Source organism: Pipra filicauda, unplaced genomic scaffold (genome assembly GCF_003945595.2).
Source record: "Pipra filicauda isolate LSUMZ 115617 unplaced genomic scaffold, ASM394559v2 scaffold20_size4479445_pilon, whole genome shotgun sequence".
In the NCBI taxonomy this organism is placed as follows: domain Eukaryota; kingdom Metazoa; phylum Chordata; class Aves; order Passeriformes; family Pipridae; genus Pipra; species Pipra filicauda.
The window spans coordinates 4,196,580-4,211,927 of record NW_024104321.1 but is presented as its reverse complement, the minus strand read 5'-3'; the positions used below and the strand labels follow the sequence as shown (position 1 = coordinate 4,211,927).

Here is a 15,348-nt window from a genome sequence, read left to right as displayed (position 1 = left end):
TCTTGGGTAGTTTAGTGTGCATAGAAATTATAATATTATCTGCACTGTCAAGTCATCTTGGAGCTCATATTCAGCATTTAAGCTCAAACTTCCTGACTTTCCACATTACCTACTGGGTAGCTCAGGCTCTGTCTCTGGCATGGGGCGATCTGGGGTTCACTGATCTGGGTCAATGCCTGAGACTTCACAGTAGGCAGACAGAGTATGGACAAGGCCAGCAGAGGCTACGGGAGTCTCTCTGGAACAGATGGAGCAGCAGAACACAGTGGAGACAGGTGTGACATTGGGACTGGGCTTGGAGTGGGAATCACATACAAAAATGGCAAGAGGTGCTTCTCTTCCATAGCTGTGGAAGAGCAAGGGATCCTATATATCCCAAAGAGAAAGATTTTGAAAACAGTTTTGACTAATTAGCAACAATGTCTTTTTCCAGAATTTGTACATCTTGTCTCCTCACATTGTTCCTCAGTTAGAACCAGGACAGTAAATTCACATCAGATATATTGTTTACCTTTTAAAGTACAGTAAAACAATTTTTATGTAAAGAGGAGAATCCAGATAGGAGACTTTTTAGTTGTCTGTCAGAGAAAAGTTCTCAGACATGGAAACCATACTGAACTACACTGAACCATCCGTAATTAAAAACAATTTAGTTCTCCTGCTTTTACTTTTGTGATTTCAAGTGGGATACTTTTTCTCCAATAATTCATTTTTTAAAATTCCCATAGCACATCTATCCATCAACGTATTTACCTAATGTAATATAGCAAGTGCTGTATGATAGAAAAGTGAAAGAATCAAGTTAGGATTTCAGCTTTTGAACAACTCTAAATATAGTTTCTATATTTATATAAGAAAATATATTTCTTATATTTTTCCATAGATTTTATATAGTAATTGAATTATCTGTGAACATTCTTTGTTAAACCATGGGGTATTTACATAAATATTTGCTTTGAAGACTCATAAGAAAGAAATATAGGGGCTGCCAGTGTGTGATAATGTGACCATTTCAATATCCTCATAGCAGTGGCACTTTTTCTCAGGAACATTTTTATCATAGAATTACAGAATCATTTAGGTCAGAAAAGACCTCTAACACCATCAAGTCCAAGCAGTAACCCAGCACTGCCAAGTCCACCACTAAACCTAATCATCACATCAACATGTCTTTAAAATATTTCCAGGGATGGTGACTGATATTTAGAAATATCTTGACTGATATCCACAGATTGCTTCATTATTTTATTAACCTCCAGATGACAATATACGTTACCTATGTATTTCAGGATTTGTTGAATTGAGACCATGAGAATGAGAGTACAGGAATCTAGATCTATGACAAAATGCTATATTTAAAATGGGAGCCAATATAAGGTGGCACAACAATTTTGTTCGTTCAAATCACTACTGTCTGTTCAATTTGTTAGGAACGAGCCAGTTAGTTTGTTATCTGTTTAGAATACTTTTAAGTATCTAAACACATCACTTATGTTCTGAAATCCTTGTTTGCTTTCCTCAAGAGTCTTTTCTTGCGTGGGAGAAATATACTAAAATTAAACAAATATATGGCCTTACAGCGACTCCAAAAAAGCAATTTTTCTTCATTTCAATGCTAGTTTTTTATGAAATATGCATGAGGCACAAAATTGGCATCTGCAGATGTACACACATTTCTGATCCTACATCTGTTGGTTAAAATCAAAACAAAACAACCCTAACAAGAATTATTAAAAACAACAGAGGAAAAACTTTCACTTTGGAAGCTCTTCAGTTAAATCTTGTGGGAATATTCAGAGCAATATGTTCTTTTCCGGTTGTTTTATTTGTTTTTATTTTCTTTTCCAAGTCTTTCTGGACCAGTTATTGGAAAGGAAGCTTTAGTAGCATCCTGTGACAACCTCCTGTGTTCACTGTGTGTTGAAACATTACCTAATTGTCTCATCACCATGACTTCAACTGCTTCAGTGGCTTTGTGGCTTCAAAGGCTTTGGTTGCTGACACAAGCAGAGTTGCTCAGTCTCTGATATAGGTTTGTGATGCATTGCTTCCTAATTTTATGAAGTTTGTAGAAAAAAACCAAACAAGGATATTTATAATCAAAACATGCAGACGCATCTCTCCACGTTTGCCACAACCTATGGCATTCTTTGTTTGCTAGTATAATTCCATGATTAACCTGGTACTGAATGTCAAGTTACACAAGAAGGGCACTTCTCACTGCGACATCCTGGCTACTCTGTGCTGGGAGGCTGCCAGGTAAGAAGAAATGAAGGGGCTGATGCCGTATAAACATCTAGGGCATGCTGCATTGTAAAATTTTATTGATAATTAAAGTAGTAATACAGCTTAATGAGACAATATAAAAATTGTGTGGCTATTTTTCAGAGTTGAGTTTTTAAACCTAATATAGCAAACTGAGATTGAAAATGTATTTTGCACATTTAATTACATAATTTGTTTAAGCAATTTACAGGGTGCCTAGAGGTTTTCATAAGGATGTTTTCTACTTCTGCACAAATTCAATTTCCTTTCTGTTGCTCAAGAGATTCTAATAAGATTAAGATGAGTTTAACTAGAGCCTGAACATTTCAGATCTTATTTCTCTGTCAAGACAAAAGAGAGGGGGATCTTTTTACAAAAGGAATCAGAGAGAACAGAAGGCAACTGCTCTTTTCAACTTTTGCTGTATCCTACAACTTTTTCTTTGACTCCTCTTGTCCACTGCCGTTCATTTTTCACTGATTCTGAACATATTCAAATAGATGCCACTAGAGACACAGACCACAGTGATTGCGGCTTTGGTGTGATGGTATGGATTTAAGGGGATGTTAGTGTTTCTAAAAAAAAGCAGAAGCTTTTTTGTTGTTTCTATATTTAATTATTGCAATGTCAGTACTCGTGCCTTGGTCTTTTTTTGCTTTGTAAACTTCGGGTAATGTAAGTTGGCTATGGTGACATCTTGGAGGATGCACGCAGGCCTCTGTATTAGGCAAAGTTTATGAAACAGTTAAAAGTATCTAATGTTACTGTGGAAATCTAAGTGTGATGTAGCCAGCTCTTTTTGCACTGTGATTAAAAATCCCAACAAAACATTGTGACTTGTTGCATTTAATTTTATATGGGAAAGAATATCAGAATTAGACAACCCGATTGTAACCACCATTTTTTTCTCTTCCAAAACCTCAGGTTGTCATATGGGTTAAGAGTTGCAGTAGCTTGAGTTTTCAAAAAAAGCCTGTAGGAAACATATGCCCACTACCCACTGAAGCATGAGAGCACCTAGCAGCAGCTAAAGCCTCCATGGAGGACTGTGAAGACCCAAAGGTATTTTATTTTTCTTTTGCTATATAAGAATTCTAATTTCACGTTATAATTAAATTCTAATTTCACATCAGAATTAAAAGGTCTAAGAGCTTCTGCCTTTATTTAGTTTTAATATAATAGAAGCAAGTTGGCAAGGTCTAGGAGCTCTACTATTAAGCTGAGCAAGTTTAAGATGGAACTTATGGTTCTGTCCAAACTCATCATCACATCTTAAACAAACAAAAACATAAATCCTGACAAAGTTATAGTGCATCAGATTTTCTTCACAATTTGCCAAGCCTTTGGTATCTTCAATTAGCTGAAATAGTTTCACACAACTAGAAGGGTCTATTTAAACAAGTAACTATTGTAGAAGCCCAAAAGATAAGGGGCTAATGTGTATGTCTCAAATACCGATAGGCAGATAGCCATGGCACCAACTGAGGTCTTGGTAAGTACATGCTGCAAACAAGCAAGAATATGACCAGAGAAGGGGGACGTATGAAAGTAGGGCAGCACTTTTCTGGGCAAACAATTTGGACTCTTGGATATAAGCACAACATGGTGCAGTACAGTTGCAGGAATGAGGTAAAGAAGCAAGCATGGACTGATGACGAAAGGTTGGTCCAGTAGGGAGGGGTCAAGACCACCAAAGAGCCCCGAAGCCCTTCCACTGATTTCCAGAAAGGTCTAGAAAAACAAACTACACATGACAATTAATTAGCATAGAAAGTGAGAAACTTAGCCCCAGGGCGGGGAAAACTTATTTGTAAAAAGGTACATCCACAAAGCCCAGGTGGTGGCAGGACTAATGATCTTTCTTTCTTCCTTTCTTCCTTTCTTCTTTCCTCTCTTCCTTTCTTCCTCTCTTTAATCTCTGCGTGTTTAGAAGGGACTAACCTATACCAATTTCCCTGCATAATAAAACTTCATAAATTTTCACAGACTCTCTAACTTTTGTTCCTTTTTGACTACGAGCATCTGTACATAGAATGTCAAGGGTTGGAATGGACCTTGAAGATCATCTAGTCCCAATAACCCCTGCCATGTGCAGGGACACCTCCCACTGGAACAGGTTGCTCAAGGCCTTATCCAGCCTGGCTTTGAACACTGCCAGGGCTGGGACACCCACAAACTCCCTGGGCAACCTGTTTCAGTGTCTGACCACCCTCACAGTAAAAAATTTCTTCCTGATATCTAGTCTAAATAGATATTTAGGAAGCCTCAGGCTTCCCTGCATGCTCCCATCAGATACTGCAATGTTGCTATAAGGTCTCCACACAATGTTCCCTTCTCCGGGCTGAACAGCCCCAACTTTCTCAGCCTTCATAGAGGAGTTGTTTCAGTCATCTTATCAACTTCGTGACCCTCCTCTGGACTTGCTCCAACAGTTCAATGTTTCTAAATTACAAATTGCATCTATCAAATTTATATGCAAATGTCTGTGTATATGAAATAAAAATTTTTATTAAAACCAAGGAAAGAAAAAGGAATTAGAAATACCATAATTTTTTCAGTCCTGTAAAGGACTAATTATATACCCATTTCCAATTGTAGTGAATCATGCTTAGCTTACTGATGCAATTTGTTCTGCTGAAGTTAAGAAAAAGAATCCTTACATTTTAGTGATAACATTTATTGAAAGCTTGTCTTTCTCTAATCATCTTTCTTCTGTTGTTTAAGATCCCAGCCATCTGGACTCACCTGTTACCACTCCTTTGGCTCTGGATATCAATAGTTTCTGATCCTTCACTTCTAATAAATTTATCTCAAGCATGTTAATATTTCTCAGTGATAACTTGACTGAGTTGTTTAGTAGGTCTTCTGTTAGATCATTTTGTTTACCTACAGCAAAAACTTATGACTTAAGTGAATTAATTTCCTAGCCAAATCCTTGTCTTAAATTATTTCCTTAAAAATAGAAGTATGGCTCTATAAACCATTACAGAAAAAACAAAGCACACGTTTAGCTCTGGTAGTATATTGGGGTTTTCAAATGTTAGTAAATATGGACTTTGATATTTATTTCTATGTTGGCTTAAATTAAAATTCTGCAAAAAATCATTATTTTTTTTAAAATATGAAAGTATACCAAAGGAAAGGTTTGCATAAGATGTCTTAAAGAAATTTGGATTTGTAATGTTTTTCTTTAGTGGTATATTCCATTTTTACAATATTTTTTTTCAGTATTACTGCATTTGAAATGGTAGCAAACTGTCATATTAAATTCTATTGCAATCATGTATTTTATCATCATACTGAAACAGCAGACTTTCTTCTCTCAGAACTGGAAGGATTCCCTGGACAATCAATGTAAATGACTTATCACTTACTGCATTATAGGGTTCCATTTATAAACATAACAAACACATCTTTCCAGAACAAATCATACACTGCTTGCTTTGCAATGAGACAGTTGGAAGCCTGGTGTCTTGAACATGAGAATGAGTATTAATTTGAAGACCCATTGTTTTCAGAATTCTACTTTTAGCATAGATTTCTTTTACTAAAATATTATAATGTATTGCTCATGCTGTACTTTTTTCCTCATTACTTGGTTTTGTAAGTAATAAAAGGCTTAAAGTAGAAATCTCCTTGCAAGATACTCTGAAGAAAGACATAGGAAAAATATCAAAGGTCAGAAAGAAATTAAACAGACTCAATATTTATCATTTAACTCAGGAATAATAAAGTTAAGGAAAAAAATTTTGTAGTTTCTTTTTCTTGTGCATGATCTTTGTCACTGTAGATTTGACAGCTATGCATTAACAACCAGAACATAGGATCAGAACAAGGCCTCGAGGAGAGTAAATAAAAGGTCTCAATATCTTGCTTTAGTTCTCTGATACCTATCCATCAGTTCAGGGAAGATGCAATCACTGCTTACTTGCTAAATTTTCAAAAATCATTGCAATCCTGAGAAGATTAGCATAGAGGCCAGATATATAGATTTTTCCTGTGGAGTTTTAGTTAACCTCCTATAGCATGTTGTTTCTTATCCATCTCATGTATGCTTTTTGAAAAGGAATCTAGATAAATTAGTATTTTCAGGAAATGCTAAATTTCAAAGTTTATTATTAAATTTCAAAGCTATTACCATCTATTACATTTTTCTAATTTCATTTAATAGCATACACCTAGTTGTCACAAGGACAGGCCATAGGTAATAGACACAAAGAAATGAGGGGTTCTGGTGTTGAATGACATGCAGAAAAAAGGATTTAGTAAAGATTCTGTAAGCAAAGATCTTCTCCCTAATGTGAACTCAATCTCCTTACAAATCAGCTTCAAAATATTTATTCAGCCAAGAAAAGGAGGATTGACAGATCACTTCAGCACTGTTTTTGTGACAGTTTAAAACCTTTTAAAGGACTTCCCTTCTGTATGCAGCTGAATTCCCAGTCCAACCCACATCTACATTAATGCAATGGCAAGGATGCAAAGCAAATAGGGACAAAAGGTGAGGAAATGTGAAAGCAAGGTTTACAGTAGGACTTTGATGAGCATCCTGTGGTAACTGAATGATACAAAAGACGACTTGTACATATGGGTATTTGTCATATGTTAGATAATGTTGCTAGAATGGCAGGGAGACATTTTTGGCTCTCTGAGGCATTTTTAACTCTCCCCTTTCCTTCAGGCACCTTCTAACTCCTGCCTTCTAACTTTCTGCCTCCTATCTGCCATACCTGTGCAAGTGTTCTCCCTGGCCTGCAACAGCAGCTATCAACATGGATTAGGCATAATTGCTTCAGTATGATGCCACTTTCTTACCCTGAGTTTGCTACAGGTCACAGAAGATAAGACAGACTCACAACAGAACACAGCCTTTCTGCTTGCCCTAAGCTGTTCAGTCCCCTGGGCATCATACTTCTTGAACTTGATGTAGACTCTGTTAAGCATCCATTGACGTTTGCATAATTCTGCAGTTCAAGAATCTGACCATTTACAGTCTTTATCAACAGCATGAACTAAAGTTTCAGCAGGAAGAAGCTATCCAAATTCCAGAGAATGAACGCACTATCCGTGGAATTAACAGGAAAAGTTTATGGGTAAAAGTAACATATCTCACTTAATTTTAATAAAGGTTACTCTTTCTGCTTACATTTTTTGCCCTATTTTTACCCCCAGACCATATACAATTCAGGATCTATTTTTCAAGTCAGATAGGAATCATAAGATCCAATCAGATCCTTGGCATCCATTTAGGAAATTGTTGTCTTTATAACAATTGCTTTCCTTTCTTAGTAGCACATGAATTTCACTTAAATAGGGAAGAGTGTTGCTCAAATTTGGCCTGTCTTTGTTCAACCTACAGCCCATTATTCAAGATTTTGTCATTTGATTAACTTGATCGAGGTGATTTAGGGCTTTATGTTTTGCCTGTCCAGTTTTACTGTCCTTGTGAACCCTGGCACGGAACAATAAATAACAGAGAACTTGAAAGCAATTCCCACAACCCAAATTCAAACTTCTACTAACACCACAGGGAAGAAAAAGCATGTCAGTGAGACTGAGTATTTCTGAGTCTTTTCAGGCTTTCTTTCAGTGCTTCCCAGAAATGTGGGTATTTTCACAGTACAAACGGAGGAAGCTAGTTTTCTTTGGCTTTGCTCATTCAATATCCAGTTCTTTATGAAGAAAGAGATTATTGAAGAAAGATGTGATATGTCATTGCAGAGCAAAATTGCACTGAACTCAAGGATGAACGTGCACAAACCATGCACCCCCTTTTTCTATTGTAGCATTTATATATTATTTATGTCTGTGCTGAGAAAATGAGAAAGATTTTAATACAGTCTTTTTTAATGTCACTTAGCAGTATTTCAGCATTTTCCTTCCTGCTGCAGGCCACTAACAGCAAGTTTTTATATATTCTCATTCAGAAGAAAACAATAAATAGATGACTTTCTGATCTTAGCATATTGTTATTATGCTGTCTTGTGATCAAATATAAAAATTTAAATGTGAAGCAGCCTTGGACTTTCCTAGGGAGAAATAACAACAGAAACCATATTTAGGTGTCTGTCCTCACATTTTTGTCTTTTGGGGAGAGCAAGAATATAAGAAAGAAAGCATGTCTCCCTTTTAATTTATTTCACTTTAAAAATCACTTTCCATTTTGTAGTCCTCTATAAGCAAATTCAAAACATTTTTCTTAGAAAACAATAGTGTGCTAGGCCAAATATGATCCTATGCTGAAATATTTTCTTTTTTTCTAGATACGATTATGATCAAGTCACAAGGTTTTCCAAGTCTGCTATACAAAAATGGCCCACAAGATGCAAGATCATGAATTTAAGCTCTGCACAAAGCATGAAATTTTCATCCTCGGGGAGGAGAATTGGAATTGAGTAGTTTGGATCAGCTGTAATGGCTGCGCCCCCTCACAGCCTTTTGTGCATCTCCTCACTGGCAGATCATGAGACGCTGAAAAGTCCTTGACTTAGGGTAAGCACTATTTTGTGACAAATAGAACATCAATGTGTTATCAACATTATTCTCATACTCAATCCAAAACATAGCACGGTGGCAGCTATTATGAAGAAAATGAATACTATCCCATCTGAAACCAGGACAATCAGATGTTTTAGACCAAAAAAATGAAATATCTTGACTTTCAAAGCAATTTCCTTAAACTGTTTAAACTTCACTAAATTCAGCATGCTTCTGGACATGCATTCAAACCAGCTTTAAAGGAAAATTTTCAAATCCTGAATTTACTTTTTTACTAACTATCATTCATAATCCTTTATGCAACACTCCGAGGATTGTAAAGCTTTCGAAAGATATGTTTAGGTGTAAATCACCTGACTACAGGATGGAGTATTAGCTGATCAGAATTAGCATATAGAGCACAGTGCATGAGAATCTAAAATGAGCACCTTAGACTGAGAAAAAGACAGCACTGAAGGGTTCCTCATCAAGCAATACTTTCTTCAGTTGAAGAAAGCAAAATGAAGTCCAGCAAGGCATTTTACCACATAATCAGAGTTCAAAATTTAAGTTTCTATAAATTATTTAGTTTTGATTTTAATTTTGGTTACTTTTGTGAAAGCCATCTTTGCAAACGTTGTCCAGTAATCACACTCATATCTCTCATGGAAACATTTCCCTTGGTCAGTGATTTCTTTGCATGCTCTTTAGACCCACTTTTCAGTAGAACAACCAAGTGAATTTTACCAGTAACTCCTTTGTCTCTCCTACTACTTTATTAAGCAAATTTCTCTCTGTCCCAGTCTGTACTAGCCTTCTAACTTTGACCTTCATAGTATTGACCCAACTCCCTAATGCATTTCTTAACAGACCCACTTCCTTTAGAGAGCTCCTGCACACATTGAAATTTTACATCTGATGCCAGTGTCCATTTGTCAGTCTAATATGTAGATAATTTGGACTTGTCCTATCAGACATCTTATTTTAAATAAAAGAACCAGATATAGGAAAGTGTATAAAGTCAAAGACATGTTTTAAAGAGCAGGACAAAATAGATTTAAACTAAGTGTAAAGAAGGCTGGATTTAAAAAAAAGTAAGTGTTAAAGCTAACGATGTATTAAATGGGGAATACAACATTTAGCTCTCTAAAAGAAGCATATAGAATCATAGAATCATAGAATGATTTGGGTTAAAGATCATCTAGTTTCAACCCCCCAGCCATATAGAGCAACTACTTTTTTTCTTTGTTGTTTTTTTAACTGTAGTGTTTTCTGAGAACATCAGGAAACATAACTGTGCAGGTCAGCTGTTTGTGACCAGATCTCCTTCTTTTCTCTTTCCATTTGAATTGCTAGATCATTTATTTCATGCTATTTTTAGCTCCTTTGTAATTTTTTTATTGTTACTGAAATTATAAGTGCATTCAACACCTCTGAGAATTTCTTCCTGGTAGGCATTGTCACATATGACATAGTCCATTACACTTCATAAAGCTGACATAAAACTCCCTAGTGTCTGTTTAGATGATGTAATTGAATTAATCACTTATAGCAAGTTGCCCATGAGAGTGATATAAAAGAACAAATGTCAAACTTTTGCCAGGACAGAGTAAGACACTATTGGGAAAGAGAGCAAAAGAATTATACAGAGCAACAAATTTTGGAATAATCTTCATATTTCATATCAAATTTTTCTTTTGGTCTATGAAATTGCACATATATTCTGGTGGTTGAACTGAGATAAATTTCAAAGGTTATTAATGATAATGCCAACTGTAAAGACATGAATTAACTGGTAATTTTCAAATATTCATATGTGTTTCTCTTTTGCTTGATTATCCTCTTTTCCCTCTCAGTTCTTGTAATCTACAAGGTGAATAGGCATTGGAACATCCACCAGGGTAATTCCATCAAATGTCTTAAGACATTGCATACCCAAGGCTATTTTGATATTGCAAAAATGCTAGGAAAATCTTTCTCTCAAAATAGTCGAGTGTCTCAGCTGAACCCTTATCACACCAATGTACAAAGTGAGGCTTATAGAGGAAGTAGAGGGAGAATAGCTAACTTCATTTTCCATTAAAATACTGTGTTACGTAAATTGAGAGAGAACTGTGTACTCAAGTAGTTGAAATGTGTAGCCAACTACTTTCAGAGATATTTTAATTATTTTACTAGGAAAGCTTCATAGTCTTTAGTACATGTCAGAACAATGAATTGGTTAAATCATTTTGCTAGATGATTTGCATCAGGTCTCTGGATTTTAAACTTTTTATGAATGTAGCCAATTTTATGGAAGAATTCCCTCAGGAAGCACCTGATGGCACTTAATTTGGCCTTCTTCAATGTCAAATATGCTATGAACAAGCTTTTTCATGGTAGAAGATGAGAAATACCTAACATGCTGTGAAATATTTGATACATGCACAGTAGCATGAATTTGCCATCTTTAAGAGTCAAATCCTAGTCTCAGCATTCTTTCCTCATTTTTAATTCTTCTGTAACTGTAGAAAGCATTTCTGAACAAAGACAATAGTTCTTAATTTACTACTCAGTGCTTATTATGTAAGCACAGTAGATAAAACTAACAGATTGTATAAAACATAAATAATAAAATAATTTCCTAGAAGTTGTTATAAACTACTCTATACAAAATAATAGTGTATCTGCAATAATGTTAACACTCTCCCACATATGCCAAATTGTGGAAGTTTCCTACACACTATTAAAATACTAACACCTCAATCTATCAGACTTCTCATCAGATCCCATCCTTCCTAAATCAGTCACCACCATGATATGTGTGTCATTCTCTTTCTCCTCTACCTGTGTATCTGTCTCACTTTTTTTCTCAATAAAATAAGTTCAAGAAGAGATTTCCCCTTTATCCCTATTTTGTCTAGTATTCTACAGGTTCCTGAGGTTCTGTTCTGCTGTCTTTAAAGGCTATTTATCATAAAGGAACCTGTTTGTTTTGAGTGACTGAGCTATTAAAACCTTTCTTATTAGTTCTGCAGACATAACATCTTTAATTTAAAGCTGTCTAAATGGATTTGTGGCTGGTTGTGATGCCATGGTATAAATTTGATTTTTCACATCATAACTTAGGTCTATGCAATGCACGTGCTAGAATATATGACTAAAAGTCCCAGGAACTGACTGCAGAGGACAAAGAGTCAAGTGAAATATCCTGCATCGATCTCCATTTCATCTCTTCTTTGGAAGTGTGATTCTTAAAGGCAACTATTTTTCTCAGCTTCAACTTTCCCAGGAAGCATGCATCAAACTCCTGCCCCAATATCATGTCAATTGTTTTTTATTCTTATGCAACTCTCCATGACAGCAGAATGCTCTTCCTGGAGCAGAATGATTTATTTTCTTCTCAAGTAACATGACCAATCTTTTGGCAGTCCAACACTTTGACGACTTCTATCAAAATCATCTATTCCTATCATGAAAGTAAAATATCTTCCCTGGTAGTGGCAAGTAATGTTCCTGCATTTCCACAGGTAATCTTTGAGTAATGTGTTCCTTCATTTTTCAAATGCAGACTTTGAGGAAGCTCTAAAGGTCTGGTTTTCAGAGAGCAGATACTCAGTATTTCACTCTAAACTGTTTCACTTCAAGTACTTCAAACCACCACCACTTTTGAAAACGTAGACTGGAGTCTCTAGAATATCACATCAGAAAATGCAAAGATAGCTAATTATTACCTCCCTGGACAGAGTTCACTGCAAAGCAGATCTCTGCTACTCTGTGATAATGAGCACAAAAAAATGGAACATAGCTGTGACAGCCACACACTGCTAGGAATCTTCTATCAAGACGTTATACTAGTTGAATTCTTGTATTTTTCCACATACTGCTTTAGGGAGTACCTCTGTGCTTTAGTTGCTGAACAGCTGCAGCTGAATCCCAAAAAGATTTTAACAATCCTGTGCAGCAGTTTTCTGCTGAGTTTAATTGCACTGACTATGACAATTTTCAGGTACCAGTACTTACACGGTACAGAACAATGCACATAGAAAACAGCAGGACAACTGAAAAAATAAGGTTGTTGATGACTCTGATAAGCCTAGTTGTCTCTTCTATTTTGCTTCAGTCATTAAAGGAACAAATTCCTACAGTAGTGTGATTGTTTCTGATGAGAAAGAGTTGTACTATCTGAAGTTCAAACCACTACATAGATAGGTAGATAGATAGATAGATAGACAGATAGATAAATAAAATCATAGGATATTAAAAAATATTCCAGTCCTGGTCCTTGAAATTCCCTCTGCTCTTCAGATCAAATATGTCTTCATTAATGTTGTGAAAGATGAGAGATAATTGTCAAATGGGAAAAGATACATATAAATATATACATCTATATTTATAGAGGCCCATAATTACATGCATCAGCCAAGGGTTTCAACAATAAATGATTCTGCAAAATGCCAGGAACTTTAAAATTTAAACTATAAAGAGACATATTCACACCCGTCTTCTGATGGACTGGAGAAGAAATACATGTTTATCAATGCTGACAGCAATTATCCAGAAAAAAAAAGTTATGACCTTTATTATGTCAATCTGCTTAAACTTAAAATATACAGTTTCTGAGGTGCTGTCAAGTACAGTTAACTAATAAGAGCTCTGCTGGAATGCAGTGACAGTGTCCTGACAAGCTCCAAGTCTGTGCAAGATCAAGGCGACTTGGAACCTTGTACCAATTATCTGTTGGATATATAACAGTCTCCTACAACTGTCATGTTTGCAGACAGAGAAGTGAGAATGAGGAGAGATACCTTAATGAGACATATGGTACTGTGGTCTTTGGTGTTCTGAATTAGGAATGTATCACAGATAGTGCTGAGGTCAGAGAATCACTTCTACCTTCATCCTTCCTAGGGTACCATATATTTGATTGGCTGAAGAGGTTGTCTCTAGGTGTGCTAGCTCAGACCAGTTATAGAGCTGACAGAAAACAGAGTGATGTTACTTGGCGCAGAAGAATCTGTCACCAAGCTGAGTATGAATGTCGACTGGCATGACATGAATCATTCTTTACACAGCAAACAAATAACAAGAGCAAAAAACGAACCCAGCGTGTTGCCTAGCAGTCATCTGGCGGCATGATAGGAAACTGTTGTAAATATTTAGTTATACTCTTTGGCACTGAAATCACAGTACATACTGCTAGCAATACTCAATTTTTCAGGTCAGCCAGTTGCAGTTATTAATCTGGAAATATTGACAAAAATGATAAAAGAAAAAAGTGTCAATGAAAAACTAGAAAGTTTGGTATTATCTAATATTCTGAAGTTTTAAGTCTTGGTTTGAGCTTTTTATTAATTTCATTTTTTACCAAAACAACTGATTTTTTTTCAGGGTTGAAATATTAAACTTCCAGGTATTTCAAAGGAAATATTAAAGTTAAAAAGTTATTTAAATATCAAGGAACTCTTTTGAAAATAAATGATGTGACTAATGCTACAACTAATAATTTGTATTGCCAAAGTTCTTCTGGATTAAATACACATAAATCCCCAAAGCTATCTGTGTAGAGAAATGGATAGACTAAACATTTGGATAGCTTATTTAACACGATAAAATTGAAATAAAGAGAAGGAAAAATAATTCAGGATATTACTCCTGTCAGTCAACTCCCAAAATCAAACTAACCAGAAAATGAAATACTTTCTAATTCCAAGCAGAAATTCAAGGAGGCAAATGGTCTCCTTTTCTTTATCTAAGAATTAATCTCCTTCCCCTTCTCCACAGTTTCTTAATTACAGTCAAGAGTTGACATTTAAAAATAGCATGAGACAATCTCAGTCCCAAAAAAAAAAGCTGATTAAAAATTATCTCTCAAATCAAAACACAACTCTTTAAGAAATTTACAACCCAAGAATGTTTCTTATATTCTTTTCCCCATTGTTATTTCTTCTATCTTGTTTTCTAGAAAAGATTTGTACTTAGAAGAAAAAATTATTTATCAACTGAAATATAAAAATAGACATTAGAAATATAGGGGGAAAATATATTTTCCCTCTCAGAGCCCATTAACAGACAAATTATACTGTAATTTGATAATAGCAATATAAATATGAATTTACATGAAATTTTCTTGAACAACCTGAATTAAAAATTGCCCAGGCACAAATACTTTTTTGCTATTCTATTTCTAGAATTATCTTAAATGATTCTAAAATTTATTCTAAAATGCTGAAAATACTATAAGAAATTCTTTTTCACTGGCCAGGTACAATAACTTGGGAAGACTAAGAATTTTGAATGAGTTCAACCTGACAGAGAAAATTGCCTTAGTGGTGGTTTACAGTATTAATGAAACCAATCCCTGTTGAAAAGTCAGTGCAAAATTCTCCTTTGTTTCTTTTTTATCAAATCCATTCCTGGAAAGTTTCCTAATCTGTCTTGTTTCTTTGTCTCTTTTTTAAGCCTGGATATTGATCAGAATTATATTCACTGAGGAAGAAGATAAGATGGAAGTTGAACACACTGCAATATTGTGTTACAAGTGCTAACTTAAAACAAGATCAGGGTATTTCTTCTTGACAATAGCGTAGCAAAGATAAAGCAGCCTGCTGGAGAAAGCCCATCCTT

General features: G+C 35.3%; 1 long non-coding RNA gene across 1 annotated transcript; it reads left to right on the top strand.

Moving 5' to 3' along the window:
• The first annotated feature begins 3,193 nt into the window (after positions 1-3,193).
• Positions 3,194-14,855, top strand: LOC120323198. The gene is made up of 3 exons (XR_005563439.1): positions 3,194-3,327; positions 8,529-8,757; positions 12,153-14,855. It is a non-coding gene; the product is annotated as an uncharacterized LOC120323198 (long non-coding RNA).
• Positions 14,856-15,348: the final 493 nt, after the last annotated feature.